We start from the raw sequence: 5,989 nt of genomic DNA, 5'->3' as shown, positions 1-5,989 counted from the left end.
ACAAACATTTTTGCTTAGGAATATTTTATTTTGTGCAATGATTTTACACATGGCGAATAAGGGTACTAGTTAATTTAGAGTTTCTAGATATTAAGGGTTTTAGTTTTCCAATGCACTAACCTATTAAACAATACTTACTATGACGTCGTAAAAATTACTTGTCAGAAGTACAGTCCAGTGTTGCCAGGTCTTAATATCAGACACGTCGATAATTTCGAGCTATTTTTTTGGGGCGTACGATATTTTTTTAAATATAATTAAAAACATTAGTACTCACAAAAAATCTAACGCCAGTTTCGTACGATTTATATATATCATACATTATCGTAGGGTCAGGTCGAATTATTGAAATTCGCGGGCTGTATAGTAAGAAGTTTGAAATTACCGTAAGGCCCTGGCGGCATAAACATTGCCTAAAAAGTTATCGATGTGTACGTAAATTATCGTACGTCTGACAACGCTGGCACACTCCCAACGCAGGGTAAATAGAGGCAGTAGCTCACTGTCGACAGGTGGCGTTTTTTAGCATAAGCCTCTTGAAGAGCTCCATCTGGTATTAGTGACTGGTACTTCTAGTTCCGTCCTATCTTTTCTACCTTGGCTGCGTTCAGTAACTCTAAAAAAGCTCAACGGTCAGCTGTTTTTATAGAACGAGTTTTTTGATTTCCGGTTTTGATGAGCAAGTTATTCGTTACTCATTGGTCACGTGACGTTGCAGCACGGAGTAAGGCTAGCTGCAGACGCCGCAACAGACGATATTTTACAAAATGTACAAGCGTAAAACTAAAAAGCGCTCAACAAGATCCTATGTCACGTTAGCAACGGTCTCAAAGAAAATAATTTTTCAGATACTTTGTTGAGAGTTACTGAACGCGTTTAAATATAATCCTTCATAATTAGAAACCCAAATTCTGCACCATAGCAGACAGTACTGCAAATATTTTGAGCAAACGGTACATTCCGCTTAATATATCAATTCGATATAGTAGTATATCCAATCTCTTAATAATTAAGTTAATAGCTAATTATTAAAATATTACAGTTTTGTTAAAAATGTGTTCCAAGAATAAATATTTTGTACTTTACGATAGTTAGAAACAATTCATAAATATTTTAATCTTGTAGGAATTGCAACTTGTAACACAAGTTAGGCCTTGGCTTAGGCTTAGGAATTTAGTTCAGGAGATCGTGCAGCCCCAGCAATATTTTTCTGGGTAATCAGGAAAATGCACCTTATTTTCGAAACCGTAGACGAAAAATTTCCCTTGTCTATTTTTCCACGAATAGCTAACTTCGGCCAAGGGAATAATTCGAACTCTTTGACGCTGAAAAAAGTACAGGAATAAAAGTGAGTCGAGCCTTAAGAATCACTCTTCTCTAACCACGGCCAACTTTGATCACGCGCTGTTCGCGCTACAGCGGCCAACCCAATCGCCTAATTTTCATGAACAAGGATTTTCCCTCTTGGTGAATTTGGCCGCTCCAACCTCACAGATTTTTATATTGGCTTAATGGAAACGGGTGTTATTAACGCGTCTTATACGCTTAATTTAAAATATAACATATATATCGGCAACTTTTGCAATTAAATGGCAATATTGCATGTTACTTTATATATATTTACAAGTTTTGTCCAAGGAAATTGCGTAAAAAAGACCATAATACAATTTTAATATGTATAAGTTTGAATTCCCCGACTTTGGTCTGTATAAAAAAAAACTTATAAACAAAATATTCCGCTAGTGGCGCTCAACTTATACAGATATCTTTGGTTATCATAGAAACTTCAACGAATGGGTTGGCCGCTATAGCGCGAACAGCGCGTGATCACAGTTGGCCGTGCTCTAGCTCTTAACTTACCTGTTCCAAAATACGTTCCAACGGAAATCCTGAATGATGTTCATTGACCAAAGTTTGAGACGCAACATTGACAGCTTCGTCGGGAAAATACTTAATCGGCGCTAGCTAATGTAAATTACGTTGAAAATTAAGTTAGTCGCGATTTAAATTAAATTGTGTATATTCAGGGCTTTTAGGCCTTTGTAATAAAAACGAAAACTATGTTTAAACGATAAAAATATAGAACTCCGTACCCTAGATTCTAATACAGCGAGCTTTGACGGTTTTGTAACAAAGCGATTACCCACTTCCGGAAAGTGACCTCCGAAAAATCAGCCTACGTCGATTGCTGTAAGGCGATATCTATATTTGTTTAAAGCAAGTGGCGGCTCGACGTAAAGTAGCTCTTTTCCAATAGATGTCTCTAGCGTCGAAATAAAAAGGCGGTACTTTTAGGTACCCCTAGCATTGATTGGATCCTTTGTAAATAGATCAATAACTTAAATTACAGCAATTATAAACAATATTTTACATGTGATATATAATTTAGGTTAAAGCCCACTAAATAGAGTATAAGTTGTCTAACTATAATATTCTACAATGGCTCTCTGACGACGTTATCATTTGGCTATTTTTAATTTTAGCTCCCTTTGACATAAATAGATGGCACCACGGTCTCCAGTAAAGTCGCGTTTTTCGAAGAGTCAGATAGATTCATGGCCATCTCTAATAACAGGGGCCTTTTCATAAGACAGGTGACAATGATAGAGCCGCCACCTGCTTTAACCACGGACACTGTGGCACAATTTTTTTTAAGTTCTGGCAGGAAGTGGGTAAGCGCTATTGACAGCTCGCAAGCCAGTGATTTCGAATCTAAGGTACGAGATCTATATTATCTTTGATTTAAGGGACATTTTGAAAAAAAAAAGATGGTTTGTACTATATAGTACAGGAGTGTAAGTAGGCCGGCATTAAAGCCAATTTAACGCCGCAACGTGTCACAGTGATGCCAGTTGAAAAATGGGGACCAGTAATTTGCCCCGTAAGATGATGTCAGTCAGAAATTTCGAAGCTGACACCCAATTATTGACGTCATCAACGCTACACGCGCCCAAATTTCCGTGTCGAGCCCTTATTTTTCTAGCACTCATCCTCGGCTAGTACACTGTGACCCGTTAAAAGGTTGCCATAATATTTTCAGATTGAAATTCTCTGACTTTCCCCTGGTTTCCTTGACAATTTTGAACATTATATTTTACTGTTCTCAGACGAAAATGGATTTATTTCCACTTATATTTTACTAATCGCCACCGAAACGATTCTAGATGGCGTAACGGCGATAGCTTCTCCGAAGTTGCGCCTATGATCTATCAAGTTTTGTTTTAAATACACGATGAGGAAAAACTAATACTGTCTGCTTTAGCCGTTACCATCAGACTATCAAGGCCCCCTTAAGTTTGAATTGGGCATAAGGGCACATGTATTCAGCACAAAGACTATACAGAGTGTTAACTGAAAAACGATACAGAGCCAATTACTCAAAATGGGTTTTATGTAAGAATTTGAAATTAGCAGGTTACATAGAGGGTGCAGGGGGACAAATGACAATGAAAATTTCAATGACCTGGAACCAGGTCTTCAAGGTCATTAAAATTTTATCTCGAGAACCATTAGGATTAGAAGAATGGTTCCAATTATAAATGTGTTCTACGTTTAATTTTAAGTCTAAACAGCTTTGACCCGATCTAATTTGACCAATGTTAAGCCGAGAAATGTTTGATCAAAAACCATAAGGTCATGTGTGGTATTCTAATCAAGACATGACATTTAACGGCTTATAAATCGAAAACTACCAGATCTAATGGATCAAAATTGTCGTGACACTCTAAACTTATGATGACATCGAAACATTAGTTCAAGGTCATTCAAAATTTATCTCGAGAACCATTAGGATTAGGATAATGGTTCCAATTAGGAAAATGCCCGCCAAGGTTTTTTAAGTCAATTTACCTTTTACCCGAGGTAAATAAACCAATAAAACTCCAAAATTAACGTTAATTAATTAATTTAAGACGTACCAAGTATTTTTAATAATAAAGGACCACAAAACTAAGTAGGCAACTTAGACGTCGATGTCTTAGCGTATTTTAATGCAAATCCCCGCCGTAGTACCAGAGAAGCTCAGGCAGAATTGGGAAAGTTAATCTTCAGTTTTTTCATTATTTATTTATTTATTTATTTAAATTATTTGTAATTAAATTTTACGTTTATTAGTTGATTATTTATTTCAATTACTTGTTTCGTTTCTTTTGTGTTTAAAACATTTAAACTCAAAAAAGTTAATAAAAATACTTGGTACGTCTTAAAGCAATTTATTAACGTTTATTTTGGAGTTGTATTGGTTTATTTATCTCGGGTAAAAGGTAAATTGACTTAAAAAACCTTGGCGGGCATTTTCCTAATTGGAACCATTCTCCTAATCCTAATGGTTCTCGAGATAAATTTTGAATGACCTTGAACTAATGTTTCGATGTCATCATAAGTTACAAATTTTCAACTCCCCTACTCAGTTTAGAGTGTCACGACAATTTTGATCCATTAGATCTGGTAGTTTTCGATTTATAAGCCGTTAAATGTCGTGTCTTGATTAGAATACCACACATGACCTTATGGTTTTTGATCAAACATTTCTCGGCTTAACATTGGTCAAATTAGATCGGGTCAAAGCTGTTTAGACTTAAAATTAAACGTAGAACACATTTCTAATTGGAACCATTCTTTTAATCCTAATGGTTCTCGAGATGAAATTTCAATGACCTTGAAGACCTGGTTCAAGGTCATTGAAATTTTCATTGTCATTTGTCCCCCTGCAAATTTCAAATTCTTACCCAAAACACATTTTGAGTAATTGGCTCTGTATCGTTTTTTAGTTAACACCCTGTATATATACGCTTCGCTTATTAGACAGGCGTGCTCAATGGCCCAACTTGCAAACAATAGCAGACGCTGGTCCATATTTTCCCCGCGCTTCAGCAGTGCAACTAGAAGCGCCTCTAACGGCTGGTCAAAAGCCTTCTCCTGTGTCTCGAAAGTGTTTACAATTTTTGGGTATGGACACACCTGTCTAGTAAGCGAAGCGTATATATAGTCTTTGATTCAGCACTAGACAGGCGCGGGATAAATCAAAATTAGGATCAACGCTACCTGGCGAAGAAAAAGAACAAATCTACCCAATCCCCCTCACCCCTACCACCTATACTACCTCTTGCCATCAACAAACCCGATTCCTGAAGCATGCATTGGGTGATTTGTTCATAAGTTTCGGTTTCCCACCACAGGAGGCGTAGCGATAGTTTTCGGTCGCGAATAAAGAAGACTTTAGGTTATTGTTCTAATTAAAAAAAGTTATTGCAACAAATTCTTAAAACTCTCTGACCTTTCCTTGCTTTTAAGGTCTATTTTAAAATTTCCTCGAATTTCCCTGTTCTCCCATACCGGTGGCAACCCTGCGTTTAAATTATTTTATAACACGACTCCTTACTTTTCTCCATGGTACAGGAAGACGGGGTATTATTAAGAATGAGTGCTAAAACTTTAAACACATATTTACTTTTGGACCAACTTCTTCGAACGCAACTTCACCAGTAACTTCGCGTACTCTCTCGATAGGAATTAAGGTCGATTCTGTTATTTTGTCGTCCGTGTGCGTCATCCTACAATATCAACACAAAAACGTCCGCCATTTTGAATTTTAAATTTAAAGCGCCATCTACAAACGACATCATAAAGCTTTTTGCGTCCAATTTAAGAATATAATAATTTTAAACGACAATTTAAATGAAATTTGAATGTTATTTTCACCGTTAAGCTTGAATACGTTGGTTAAGAATGCAGAATAACTCGAATTATTTTACCATTCTACTTTTAACCGGACGAAGAACCTCAAATTTCCCATTTCGTTACAAATTTTACATGGCTTATGTCCTTTCCCGTTGCATTTTTTGCATCTGTAAACAAGCAATAGATATTCATTAATTAACGCTTATCTATGTATCAAGATTTAAACATTTACTCCTTTTTGCCAGTCCCAGTACAATTTCTACAAATTTCTTCCCTTTTGTCTTTTGAATTGGACACTTTAAGGCCACTA

At 36.4% G+C, this 5,989-nt stretch overlaps 1 long non-coding RNA gene across 1 annotated transcript; it reads right to left on the bottom strand.

Moving 5' to 3' along the window:
* Positions 1-1,252: 1,252 nt before the first annotated feature.
* LOC149962110 (uncharacterized) lies at positions 1,253-5,553 on the bottom strand. Its single transcript, XR_016478096.1, has 3 exons — positions 5,450-5,553; positions 1,861-1,965; positions 1,253-1,325 (listed from the first exon to the last, which is right to left on the bottom strand). It is a non-coding gene; the product is annotated as an uncharacterized LOC149962110 (long non-coding RNA).
* Between the last annotated feature and the right edge of the window lie 436 nt (positions 5,554-5,989).

This window comes from Leiobunum rupestre, chromosome 1 (genome assembly GCF_980474605.1).
Source record: "Leiobunum rupestre chromosome 1, qqLeiRupe1.1.hap1, whole genome shotgun sequence".
Classification (NCBI taxonomy): Eukaryota; Metazoa; Arthropoda; class Arachnida; order Opiliones; family Sclerosomatidae; genus Leiobunum; species Leiobunum rupestre.
This window is presented reverse-complemented; position numbering and strand designations above follow the sequence as displayed.